The sequence below is a fragment of the Ctenocephalides felis genome, unplaced genomic scaffold, assembly GCF_003426905.1.
Source record: "Ctenocephalides felis isolate EL2017-DRISC unplaced genomic scaffold, ASM342690v1 CF-g0.4_SCAFFOLD_03570, whole genome shotgun sequence".
Taxonomy (NCBI): Eukaryota; Metazoa; Arthropoda; class Insecta; order Siphonaptera; family Pulicidae; genus Ctenocephalides; species Ctenocephalides felis.
The window spans coordinates 22,968,608-22,982,235 of NW_020539724.1; the positions used below are offsets into that span (position 1 = coordinate 22,968,608).

A 13,628-nucleotide genomic window follows, 5' to 3' on the forward strand; every position below is an offset into this window, starting at 1 on the left:
GATTTTACGAAATAATACCTACTTTCATGAGCAGAGTTGAAATAACTGTTTATCACTTTGTCTTTTTGAAATTGCTTTATAATTAATTGGTACATGGTACATTATAATAAAAAATTGGAATTTGCTGAATTTTACTATAGGGTGTATGGGAGACAAAGTTGTGTGAAAATGAACTAATTAACTGTATTACAACAAATTACACATATCAAACAAAACAACTATCTGACCATGTTCAGTAAAACTTTCAGCTGATTCATCATTGCACAAATGTATTTTCAATAATTTGTTACCTGGTTCTTTTTACCCTATACACACGGGATAAAATGGAACAGCCTGGGAAAACAGATCCAATTAGCTACAAAAAAAAAATCAAAATATAAAAAAATCTAATTTTTGAAAACTTTGTCAACTTCTTATTTTTTCAAAGTTCTGCAAAGTTTTTTTTATAATTTTAGTTTTCGGTAAGAGAAGTTCCAGCAATTTACCTCAAGGCACGATGTTTTTATGTGTAAGCTTTTATAAAAGATAAGTAAAAAACTATTATATACAATACACGTTACAAAACGATTAAATTAAGTATACTGAAATATTATATTAAGGTCTCTTAAACTAAACAATAGTGCTCACGATTAAGAAAACTAACAAAGGAAGAAAATACTTTTGTTGTGGATTTTCAAACGTTGCCGTTTATCTCCTGATAGCGACGTCGTACGAATCAAGGTGATGGCTGGTTACACATCTTTTGCCCTCTACTTTCAATATTGTTGTCAAAATATTCCTAAATTTACTGGTTTTTGAGATATAGGTTGTGAACTTATTCCATGGACCTCTAAACTCTTCTTTACCCTATTATAAATATATTTAAAACCATCCAATCTAATAACTACTTTTAACATTTTGTGTGTGAAAGATATGCTGAGGATATTAACTTAACACTTATCCAGTTATCTGTAATTGACGAATATTCTCGTCATGGAGAAGTGGTTGAATATTGGAAATTGGCGACCATATTTGTCATGTATATAAAAAAAATGTTCGTTTGCTATTTAAATTTAAATAAAAAAAATCTAAATAAATATTTGAGGTTATTGCTGTATAAAATAAACAGTTGTAAGTGGCATTCTACCTCAACTTGCATGAACTTTCCAAAATATGGAAATAATATACTTAATCAATAAAAATTAGGATTTAGCTATTTAAATAAAATTTTAAGCTGTTTATTTTGAAAATAGTTTTTACTTTTGGTCAAAAATCATTTTTACTTCCTTTCATTTACATGTATAATATTTAATTGAATTAATTCCGTTTTTAGCTTTATACGTGTGTAATATGTACTTCTATTAACTTTAAGAAGTAAAATGTATTAATATACTTTTTCAATTATGTGAAATAAACCTATATTTTCTATTCCGAATCATATCAGCGCAACTTACTCCTACTTTCATGACGAATATACTCGTCATGAGCTTTATTCGGGTGGTGACGCAAAACTGTTCAGTGTGAGCGCCACAATTAATTGGTTAAATATAAAACTTATGCATTATATTGTTTCTACTAGGCGTAACTTTATCAAACAATTTATTTTATTAAAGTTTTTGGACAAACTGAATAGATGGCTATGTCCATGACCCTACGAGCTTTGGGGTCTACAATAATGTGTAATAAAATTATTATTAAGGTAATAATTTTATAACAAACATGTAGCACTAAAGTTGAAAATAGTTTCGAAATAATTAGCGGTCTGAAAAGTTTCCTACAATTTTTGGTACAAAATGTTCAGCTATGAGGTCGAAACTCGTATATGATGAAATTACTATGTCGCCTTGCTTTTCATAATTTGGTATAAAAAGAATTGTTGGAGATATATATCACATTAATGGCTGGAGTTCTTTAAGGCTTTGCGAAATAAAAGAAAAAAGAATATTAGGCATTTCTTAATAGACAAAATTATTTATTTTAGGACGCAATAATAGAAGAACTTTTGTCTATTGTACCGCATTTTATCTTTTAACAACTACAAACTTTCTGTATTGATTTTATGAACTTCGTTTAAAGCAGCTCCAAAAGATTCTGTATTTGAAATTTTGCAATTCTGATATTTTTGAAAAATTGGCGAAAAAAATAGTTTAGGTTTTTCTGAACAAATATCAGAACTAGAAGTTTATGAACTATTGTTATGATACTTCTACTTAACGTTGCTCTTCAGAAGGCACTCCAATGGTTGTCAAATCAGTAAAACATTCAATTATTATATTTAGCAAGAATAACTTCATCAGTTCACATGTAATAGCCATATATAAAATACTAACAAAACAACTACCTATTAAATGTCTTCATCAACTAGACAGATTGACAAAAATACGAAGTTTCTGTGTAATAATTGATTTGATGGTATATGTAGCAAATTGTAAAATTAGCAGAAACTTAAAAATTTGAAAGTCTTTTGAGTAAAGAATTCATTACCTTTTAGCGAAAAAGTTTGATTCGAATTAGGTGGTTTACTGAGTAATAGGATTTGGGATTGGGATGAAACCTTTAGAACTGGAAAATAATAGAAGCACACTGGCTTCTTGTGAGTCAAATTATTCTATATGAATATTAAATACGTATGAGTACAGATCATAGAAAACTAGATATGTATTGTATATGCAAACTATTCAACTAATCTAGAATCAGTTTCTGGTTAGGGGTGTTATTTATCTTCTCTATTATGTCTACTCTTTACTTAAACTGGTTCTACCCGATGCATGATGACAGAGATTCGCACAGTTTGTGGGAAAATTACATCAAGGATGTTTGCTACTCGAGTCTAAAATTTTGTCTAGGCTCAAAAACAGTAATCAAATATTTTATTGTTTATTTGTTGTCACTTTTCATTCATTTTATTGTATATAATTATATAGTGCACCATATATCATTCTCTTCGTCAATAATGTTATAAAATTGGTTATAGCCAAGTTTCTGCTTCAAAAATTAAAATTCTATAGTGCTGTAGCTACCTATAGTAGAGAGTAAATTATTAATCAAATTTGGCTAAATACAAAACTATCAAAGGCTTTTTGGATGCAAAGCTTAACTCAGCCATAGCCAGTTAGAAACACACTATAAATTACCAATTTTTTTGCAAATGAAATAATTAAAATATTCAGTGACTTAATCTAAAAAATAAGGTGCCACATGTATAAATATTATATTTTGGTTAATAATTTAGATGTTGTTTAAATACATTGACTTTCATACTGAGAACAATATGTTTTCCAAATTCCTAGGAATTCGAATTTAAAAAAAAATAAAATTGGGATAATCATATTTATTCGTCAATTATAAATAAACTTTCTACAACTTGTTTTATGTTAAGAGTACTCAATCTTAAGTTAGTTTAAATTGTTTTCTTTCAATTGGGGTGTTTCTCTAAAACATTCAAAAGAGCACTAAGAAGTATGTTCTCTCTTAACTCGATGACAAGTTGTAGAAATATTTTTCAGAAGTATAACATTCTTCCTGTTCCTAACATATCACTACTTATTACACTTCTCTAAAATCATCATCTTACTTTAATTTATCTTCCATGTCTAATTCCCACTTCGTCACAATTATTAGAACTATCAGAGGATCAACTTTTTTTTTCTTCAAAGAAGCCTTTAAACTTTCTGCGAATCAATGGACTTACAGGACCTCATTTTTTGAAGATGCTTTAAACCAAATCTTAATATTAAGTTTCATAGAATCAAGACACAAAATAATTTAAGCATTTTGAAGTAAAACTTCTTTATGCGCGACTAGGGTGTAAATCCGTACAAATGCAACGATAGGGCGTTACGGCTGTTGATGAAATCATTTTTATACGTGTCGATTGTGATTAGACATCGTGTATGTGAATAGAGATCTGTCGTTGAATGCGTACCGGCATCAACGTCGTATGCGATCCGATATCAACAAGGAAATCGGCATAGCTAAATAAACATTTTAAAGTTACATCGTAGTACAAATCTTGATTTAATTACAAATGCCTGAATCACAAGAATTTTTACCCTGTTCCTTGAAAATAATGAAACAAATTAAACATTTGTATCGTGATCTAAACACATGTTTATTGGTTAGAAATTATTTCTATATTATTCGTAGTTTCTATAAATATTTGAAGTTATTAAAATGAAAAATATTTTTAGGCAAGACAGTTTTTACAACTATTCAAAGAATGAAATTATATCGCCAACGAAAAAGTAAAAAATACAAGCAGTCAATGAATGTATGTTAATTTCAATTGCATGAAGTTCTTCAAACATAATTACATGATGAGTGAAGTTGCGAAAACAATATTTGTTTAGGCGTTATTTAACATAATCCACTGTGTGAACGAATATTATTAGTTATTAATCAGCAATTACTTCATTTCTCTAATGAAGGTTCATTTCTAAATGCTAATTACAATGATAAACCGATCATGTCATATTTGAAGTATGACTTGAATTACATTATTGTTTTTAAATATTATACATATTTTTAATGCTATTATAAATATATAATTTATAATTTATCATTTATTATTATATAAATGTGTTATAATGGTAGACACTAATAAATGTGTGCATCACGAGTGTTAGCATATTACTAATAAAATGTCATCTTGTACAGTAACAAATAAGTACTTCAATAGCGTGTGAACTTTACGCGCGCTCTTTTTTATGTATTTTGTATATTTGTTGTTTGTTATCTTTAAAAATTGTGAGTTGCACATCTAATACATCTATTGTTAGGTATGTCCTATTAAATATTTCGACAACTACCTTGGATTTTGCATGTCTTCAATTATTGTTTTAACAACTAAGTATACTGACATAATTCTGATATTCCTGTACCCTTAAAAAATCATATTGAAACTTATCAAAGTGATGTAGTTTATTCGAATGCCATAATTTTACTAACAATATGTCAGAAAACCCAAGATAATGTTGATGAGTGATGAAGCCAACTCGTATCTTATACTTCATCCACCATCCACCCTGAAACGATTCCACCGCCAATGTCTTCTATTTTCGTTTGATTTTAATTCGGAAAATGGCGAATTTATCCATAAAACAATACCAAATACCATTCAGTGACAGGCTCTGAAATGTTTGATCAATACGTAATATATAAGAGCGAAATGCGATGGAGTGCCCGTACTGGCGATGGCGATGGCGACGCGTGCCAATAATAGGTTCGCGTGCATTACCTTTATTAGACTGTTAACTTTTCTTTCGGATATACTTGTATCAGACTTTAGAATTTCTACGTATATTTATATATTTATGGCTTTTATGTTTGCGAGGCACTTCTGTGCGGAAGGACGGCTGTAAATTTCTAAGGAATTGATATAGTACGTACGTTTTATTTTGTTCAATATTTTTAAGGCACAATTCTATTTTGGTACGAAACTCTACTGAACCACATCTCCTTTGCTGGCTACAATAGGAAATTTTTTTAAGAATTATGTATCTTGTATTATAGTTTCCAAACTTTGTTTTTTTTTATTATTGTCTGGTTACAGTTAATTTTTTTTTAACTTATATGAATGGATTAAAATAGTGGAACTTCACTTATGAATATGCTCTATTAAATAGTGCCACATAATTTTTCAGATATTTGAGTAAAAGTAAAAGAATATAGTTTCGAAATTCATAAGGGTGTCAGTCGATTGGAATAAAATCTGCTAAAATGCTAATATTACGATTCGTCTGTTTTCCAGATATTTAGGCTTCATTTTCATTTGTCATTATATGTATTTGACAAAGATTCGGAATATATTTTATTAAAGAGAGAGTAATATTTAGGAATATTAATTAATTGATGATTTAGTTAGGCATTCCAATAATAGAAAAATTGAATTTATTAGAAAATTTAATAATTTTTGATATTTTTTTATTGAAAAGTTGTTAGTAAAGAAATTATTACAAAGTGCTCGGTTTACTATAAAGTCTTGTAATTGCAATTAAGTTGTTTATTTTTAAATTTATGCAAAATCATTGCGGATGATCAATTACCACCCAACAAAAATTCTACAAAAATTTTATGATCGAATCTTTTTTATGTTGAAAATTGATCTAACTATGTGAACGAGCACGAAAAACGAAAAATCTTTTAATTGTCTTTGATATATTTTTTAGCTTAGTTTCACTTTATTCTAAATGAATAAATTTATCATAGTCACTTAATATGATTTTATTTTATTTTATTCTTTACAAAATGTTCATTTATATTACGATAAATGATTGTTGCAAATGACTGAATTATAAAAGAGATTGAAAATTTGATCAACTTATTTTTTATTTATTATAATAATTGGACGAATATAACGTAAAATTATAGTAATAAATATTATATTATGAAAATAAATAATTATTAATTAATAAAAATTGATTTAAACACTATGATTAACAAAAGCTTCATTTTTTATACCACTGTTTGTTTTATTTAAGTCATTTTTATAAATCGAACTTGATATCAAATCCACTGTATAAACGAATTTTTAAGTTTATTTCAACAAAATCACATGGCCAATGAAAGGGCTATGAATTCGATTCAAAATCTGTCAAGAAATTTTAAATAACATGTCAAAATTTTCCACAAAAAAGCAATTCTAGGAGAAATCGACCCTTTTGCTGTCAACCTAGCTTAAGGATTCGTAAAATAAGGAATTTTAGTGTATAGACACGACTATTTTACACAGAGGTACTTTCCTCAAAATTGCATATAGACTTTAAGCAAATGCTTAGTAAGATTTCTAATTTCACTTTGTTCGATAAATCTTATTATTTTTGATAACATCTTCAAGATTATATTAGTTTTTAATAAATATGAAATTTAAAAAAAATACAGAATTATCTTCAGCTTTAGAAGCATATTGATTGAGATAAATTAATGGTGGAAAATTAAATATGTAATTTCGATGATTGTGAGTAGACATGTTTTTAATAGTTTTGAATTTATTATAAACATTTAGAGTTGAAGTAAAAATTAACATTATTCTTATGTTGCCATTTTTATGTATTATAAGAAATAAAAAATTGATCAACTACTTTTAGACAAACTAACAGAATTTATTAATTTACTCATTTTACGGATTTTTGAAAACATTTAACCGATTAACCTGAACTGATTAACCTGAATTTTTTGGAACTTTTTTATAAGGTTTATATTCCATGCATAGAATCTGCACAAATAGGCTCCCACAGCTTTATAATTAAGTTTTATGATATATCTACTCTCTTTTTTTTTATATCTTATTATTTATTTTAAGATATCTTATCTTATCATTTATATTTGGATTTTCCCAAATTTTGACTCAAAAGATAGTTTCCAATTAAACTTGATAATTCGATAGTTTCCAATTAAAATAATGCAATAAAATTGGTTATAATTTTGCACCAGAAGTTGAGGAAATGGAATTAGTTTACTAGCATTACTTTTACAAACGCGTAGTTTTTGTTTAAAACCTTTTTCTGATGGCTGTTTGTACTCTTACAATTTAATATGAATTAGGTTTAATATAATTTAATATAATATTAATATTTTTTTATCATTATTGATTCTATAATTTTGGCAGTTATAATTCGAGTAATGTATGCTAAAGCCCTTTGTTTGTACTAAACCCTCACAAAAGTGTAGAAGTTGGATTATTCACCCTTGCTTTCGCATAAAATGTTTAGCGAAATCAATAGATGGCTTCCCAATAATGTTTAAAATAATATGAAGGAAAAACATAGCTGAAATTTATCTTATTATTTATCTTAAAGTGCAGAATAATTTATTAATTAATTGATTAATTATTTGAAAGCTCATGCCATACAAAACAAAAATGAGTTTGAAATGTCTTAATCTAGGGCAATTACTAAGTAGTTCAATAATCGCGAAGTCTAACAATTACTTCAAAATAAGTTGCGAATGATCCTGATAGTTTCGATAGAAAAAAATAATTGCTAGCATTCAATTTGTAACAATTTTTACTTCAAATAATAGTTGTCTGTAAGTTAAAGTTGCTTTGATCGTACAGATAAAGCATTCTATTTTCATCTGAACTTCAATGAATGATGATGATATATATTTTTTCCAAATGAATTCATAAAATATTCTTAATTCTTAAAAATAGTCATGAAAGAACTAAAATAAAATTAGAACAAAGAAATGGACTTGATTAAATGTAGAAAAATCAGTAATAAAATTAATTTCAATTTCAATTTCTATAACATGTTTTACATATACAGTTTTGATCACAATGTAATAGTGATTTTTGAAGGTCTACCTTTTACATTTAGAAACAAAATTAGTTTTAAAGGGCAAAAATTTTATATGAGGGTCACAACATTTTTAGAAACGTAAGGCGTGACCCATAAAAGTTTGGGAACCACTGGTCTAAACCAAATGAATTGGTCTGAATCAAACAAACAACTATTGTACTTAAAATTCCTAATTATATAAATGTGTTTTTCACTATTTTTTCTAAAATTTGTCATCTGTTCCTTTTACCCCATATACAGGGTAAACGGGACTGCCAGGGGTCAAACCGATCGAATGACTTAATTTTAATTTTGAAGCAATTTTTCGAAATAGTAGCTACAATATTCAATCAATGCAGAATATAAATTTCATGAGTACAATTTTTACAAAGATTACACTGTGCATAACCTCGATCAGGTATTTCGACAAAAATAGTCATCAGCAGAGTTGGAATAATTATTAATTTAATTTATTTCTTGTAAAATTGCTTATTCAACTTAATTTTCTTTTTTATTTAATATTTTTATTGTCTACTCTTTGTTCAGGTAAGAGTTTTGTTGGTACTTGTTACCCCATCCACGTGTAAGCTATTATACAGGTTATATAAAAACATTTGCTGAATCTATCTTAAAATTTGACAATACATCTTATATATGAGCACTGTTGTTTAGTTTACGAGGCCTTAACCTGATCTTTAAGTATATAAATTACATATACTTAAAGATCAGGTTAAGGCCTCGTAAACTAAACAACAGTGCTCACCAAAAATGCTAGCAACGAAAGAAAATACTTTTGTTATTGATTTTCCAACATTTTCTTTTATCTCCTGGCAGCGACATTGTAAGAATTGAGGTGATGGCTGGTTATACTTCTATTTTTCCTCTACTTTCAAATATTTCTGTTAAATAATTCCTTATTTTACTTGTTTTTGAGATATCAGTGATGAACTTTTCTAGCTTTCTACCCAAGGACGTTTAAGCCCCTCTCTACTCTATATGTTTTTATGCAACCATTTTAATTTCCAAATCATACACTTTTCTTTACAAAGTTGTGTTTTTCAGAAGGCACCTCAAAGGTTGGCCTATATGTATTTGATAGACTTTTATTATTAGATATTCTTTTATCCTGATGATATATTTTCAATTAGATTCAACAATATCGGGGAAGGTTAAATTCACTTCTAAGCGTATTGTAAAACTTTAATAAAGTTTTGATTGGAATGGAAATAACTTAATAATTATTCATAAGAAATTATTTAATAAATAAATAGTTAAAATAATTATCAATAAAATATTGCGTATTTTATATATTTTTTTTCCAATATGCCCTTGTAGTATGCAATGTCCCTTTTCGGCCGACTATTGTAAATTCATCAAATTTATTGAATGTCCTTTACTAGACAGTTGTAAATAAAAGAGATAATAAAAAAAAGTTTTGATTGACAAAAAAAAATTCTGGGCATATATTAGATCTATATTTGAAAACCACGAGCATTATGTAACAAATTATTTTGCTTCATGCAAATTATCACACATTTTAATTTTCAATATAAATTACAATGACATTATATTAGACATGGATAGAACGATAGATTTAATTATAATGGCTTTTAAAATCATCGCACGTGAAGTCTATAAAAATTTAATGAGTCCATGAGCACTTAGATTTATTGTTAGTTAACAGTTTTCCCAATTACATCTGGATTAATATTTCTAATGTTCTTTTCGAGCAACTTTATAGTATATAGATTCAAAAAATATAAACACATTTTAATGAGATTAAATGAATCAATGTATTATGCTAGAAAACTGAGAAATCACATATGTTAATCATAATGTTAATTTGTCTCAATTTTTTTTATAAACTAGCAAACCAGCCCTTATATGGTTGTTATATAAAAACATCTTAATAAAACCTTGGAATATTTTTCTATTATCAGTATTAATGTTAATTCGGTGTTTGTGTATACTCACTTTCAGAGCCCTTGTTTGCTCAGGTGAACCTAAACAAATCTTTTTACCGGTGGAAATCTTCCTTATCTCAAAAGAGAACAGAACGATATTACGTAAGATTGAGATTTGGATGAATGAATACAATTTAAAAGCAATTATGGACCATGAATAAAAATAAATAAATCATTTATTTTTTGTCCAATAAACTTATACCGTATTTTAATATGATTATTTTTTGTGGTTTTGCCTTTAATATTAAGTAATCTATAATTTTTATCAAACACGTACTTTAACACTTTGACCATTTCCACTTATTGCAAATGTAATACGCATTATGGCTCAATACGAGTGCAAAGGGTAAATCATGATATTTTAAACTCGACAAATATTTAAATCAATAAACAAGTATAAAATGCTGCTAATATACATTTAGATGTCAAACATATCATAATTTTCTGTATTAACTCTTCTGCTACGAGCGTCATCTATAGACTGCATTCACTTGACTACCTGTGTGTACGAGTATCCTTATAGACGACATTCAGGGACCGATTCTGACGCATAACAGACAAATGTTATGGCAATGCCATGTTACGCTCCAACTTTCATACATTATGCTACTGAATCATACTGAATACTATCATAATATCATGTATTTGCTATGCATTCAGGCGTTTTGGAAAGTTTTTAAATTTTCGAAATTGCTTTAGAGTTTTTGGGCGAAAACATGGATGAAAAGTTTAATTTTTTGCGAATTCTAAAGAAACGGCTTGGCAGATCGTCTTGCAAAACTAATCAACGTGAATCCATATTATATTATATATTCCCTTTATCAAAAGAGCTTTATGGACCGATTCTGCTGCATAACAGTTATGGCAAGACTATGTTATGTAGAACTTTCCATACAAAATCGTACTAAATATTGTTTTCCTCAGGTTGTGAGAAAGAAAATAACCTAGAAACCGCACAAATGTCACAGAAACGATCTTATATAACAGGGTCTTTCTGACCCAGCTTCATAACTTACAAGTTACGTTGCAGTTTATGTGTAAAACGCCTGAATGCACAGCAAATGTATGACATTTTGACAGTATTTAGTATAATTCAGTAGCATAATGTATGCAAGTTGGAGCTTAACATGGCCTTGCCATAACATGTGAGCAAATTGGATCTGGCGAATATAAAAAGTCATAATAGAAATATAAAATATAAAAATAACGTTTTTTTTTCGGGTAATTTATTGTTACCATTTTAGTAGTTTTGTATTATGCAATTTGGATTTATTTTTTTCAGTTAATTTTAAATAAATATTATTTTATTTTTAGCATGGTGTTGGGGTCGAGCTGGTACGACTTCTTCCAGAGACACCAGCACCACACATAAACAATGTTTTTGCTGAAAATTTGGGACAAGAAGTTGTAAGTAATTAAATTAATTATTTTTAATACATCTGCACACAAATATTAAGTCCAACAAATTGAATTATACTTTAGTTTATAGTATTGTAATTAATCCACAATATTTTTTTAAGATGGTGACAATGGATATAGAAACTACTCCAGTAATGCAGATGAAAGCATATAGGCTTAAATCAGGAAAGGTTAGTATTTTGGATTCGTGTTTAGTTTATTCAATATTAACTTACGTCTCTTAGAATATTAAAAAAATTTGCATTATTTATATCTTGTAGACCGAAACATCACACTACAGAGTCAATGTAAATCGTTTCCGAGGTAGACTCAGTGCCAAAATGGACAGACACCACTTGAAAGGAGAAATCAAACCTGAAGGATGGCCTGATGTAAGAAAATAAACTTTGGTAATTAAAACCACGATTATTAATTGTATTTTCAATATTCAGTACGTGTTTCATTAGCACCTATTGGTGCTATAAGGACAGGAGAGGACGAAAATCATCTGCAGGAACTCATTACGTAAGTTTTTTTTATTAAAATAAACAACTACTATATTTTATAAATATATTATCAACGAATAATTGTTTTTTATAATTTAATTTATCGTGTACAATCTGGAGAAATGTGCATTTTTGCTTTGCATGATAATTTGATGCACCAGCATATAATTGCATTCCACTATAAGATAATCAGATTAAATATTATAACATTTTTAATTAAATTTATTCTGCGGTCTGTTTATACAAAAACAATAAGCAGATATTGCTTAGAAGATAAATTAGGAAAATAATATTGATTCGGATTAGTAGATGCACCCAACGGTTTATCTACTAGGAATGTACAAACAAAAATGATTGTTAGAATTCTGAAATTCATATATTTATTTTTAAATATGATAAAATTAAGTTTTTAATAATATTTATATTTTGCATAATATTTTGCAATTTTCATTCTGTATTTTTGGAATATGGTTACTTATTAGTTCAAGCCTTAATTCTAGAAATATTAGCATGTGTAGAAATTAGCAACAATCTAAATATTTTAAAAAAAGTAAACAGAAGCAATTAATTGTTACAATTAGAAATTCGAAGTATATTTATCGAAATAATTACTAATATGAGTATCTTGTACTAAAAAAGCAGAATTATGTTCATTTACACAAATAGGATTCAAAATGATAAAAACATTTTCAGAAATTTTTTAAGCTTAAAAATTGTTTATTGTGCAAAATAATAAGATTTTTAGTCTAAAAAGTATGATTTGAAATAATAATATGTGCGGAAAACATAGTCTTGTATTGATTAGGATTTCAAAATTTAAAAGCATTAAACTTGATAAGAAGTCGCGTTTTGTTTAGCAGTTTTTTTAGACAGCAATATTTTCTTTTTGTCTACTTTTTTGCAAAACCTGAACCGATTTTGAAAATATAAAATATTCCAAAGGTTCCAAAATTGGATATAGTGCTGATTACTTTAAATGAATGGTCTAAAGTTTAGACATTAACTGTTTAGACTCTAAACAACATTCTAAAATGTTATTGTCTGACAAAAGTGGTTGAATTATAAAAATTCAATACATTTGAAATAATAAAAATTGCATTGATTAATTTTAAGTGAAAGCGAATAATTTTATTTAAATTGCTAAAGCTCACCGTTTTCGATTAAGTCGATCAGGGCTTCCACTAATGACGTGATCGATTTTTAAGGATTTTTGGACCTACCCTTTTTTTTTGTGATAAGTGGTGATATTTAATGATAACTACCACTTCTCCACCCAACATCACATGTAGGTACATACAAGCTCGTAAAATTCTTGAATTTTTTTTTTATTTTTGGATTTTTTGAAATTTAGGTAAAAAATAAATACACATAAGATTTACCTTTCTTGATTCTTTCCTTTTTGTGATTTTTTGTCAACCATCCCTTAAGGTTAATACTCGGCCCATATCTAGAAGTTTATGCAACCTTGAATTGTTTGTTTCTGTAACTGATTTAATGCTATTTTA

The 13,628-nt window shown here is 27.6% G+C and overlaps 1 protein-coding gene and 1 long non-coding RNA gene across 2 annotated transcripts in view; one reads left to right on the forward strand and one right to left on the reverse strand.

Moving 5' to 3' along the window:
* Positions 1 to 13,628, reverse strand: part of LOC113383345 — a gene marked incomplete in the record, with an annotated part of 146,681 nt that overhangs the window by 103,279 nt on the left and 29,774 nt on the right.
* On the forward strand, positions 11,532 to 11,987 carry LOC113383348. Its single transcript, XR_003367751.1, has 3 exons — positions 11,532 to 11,626; positions 11,740 to 11,808; positions 11,899 to 11,987. It is a non-coding gene; the product is annotated as an uncharacterized LOC113383348 (long non-coding RNA).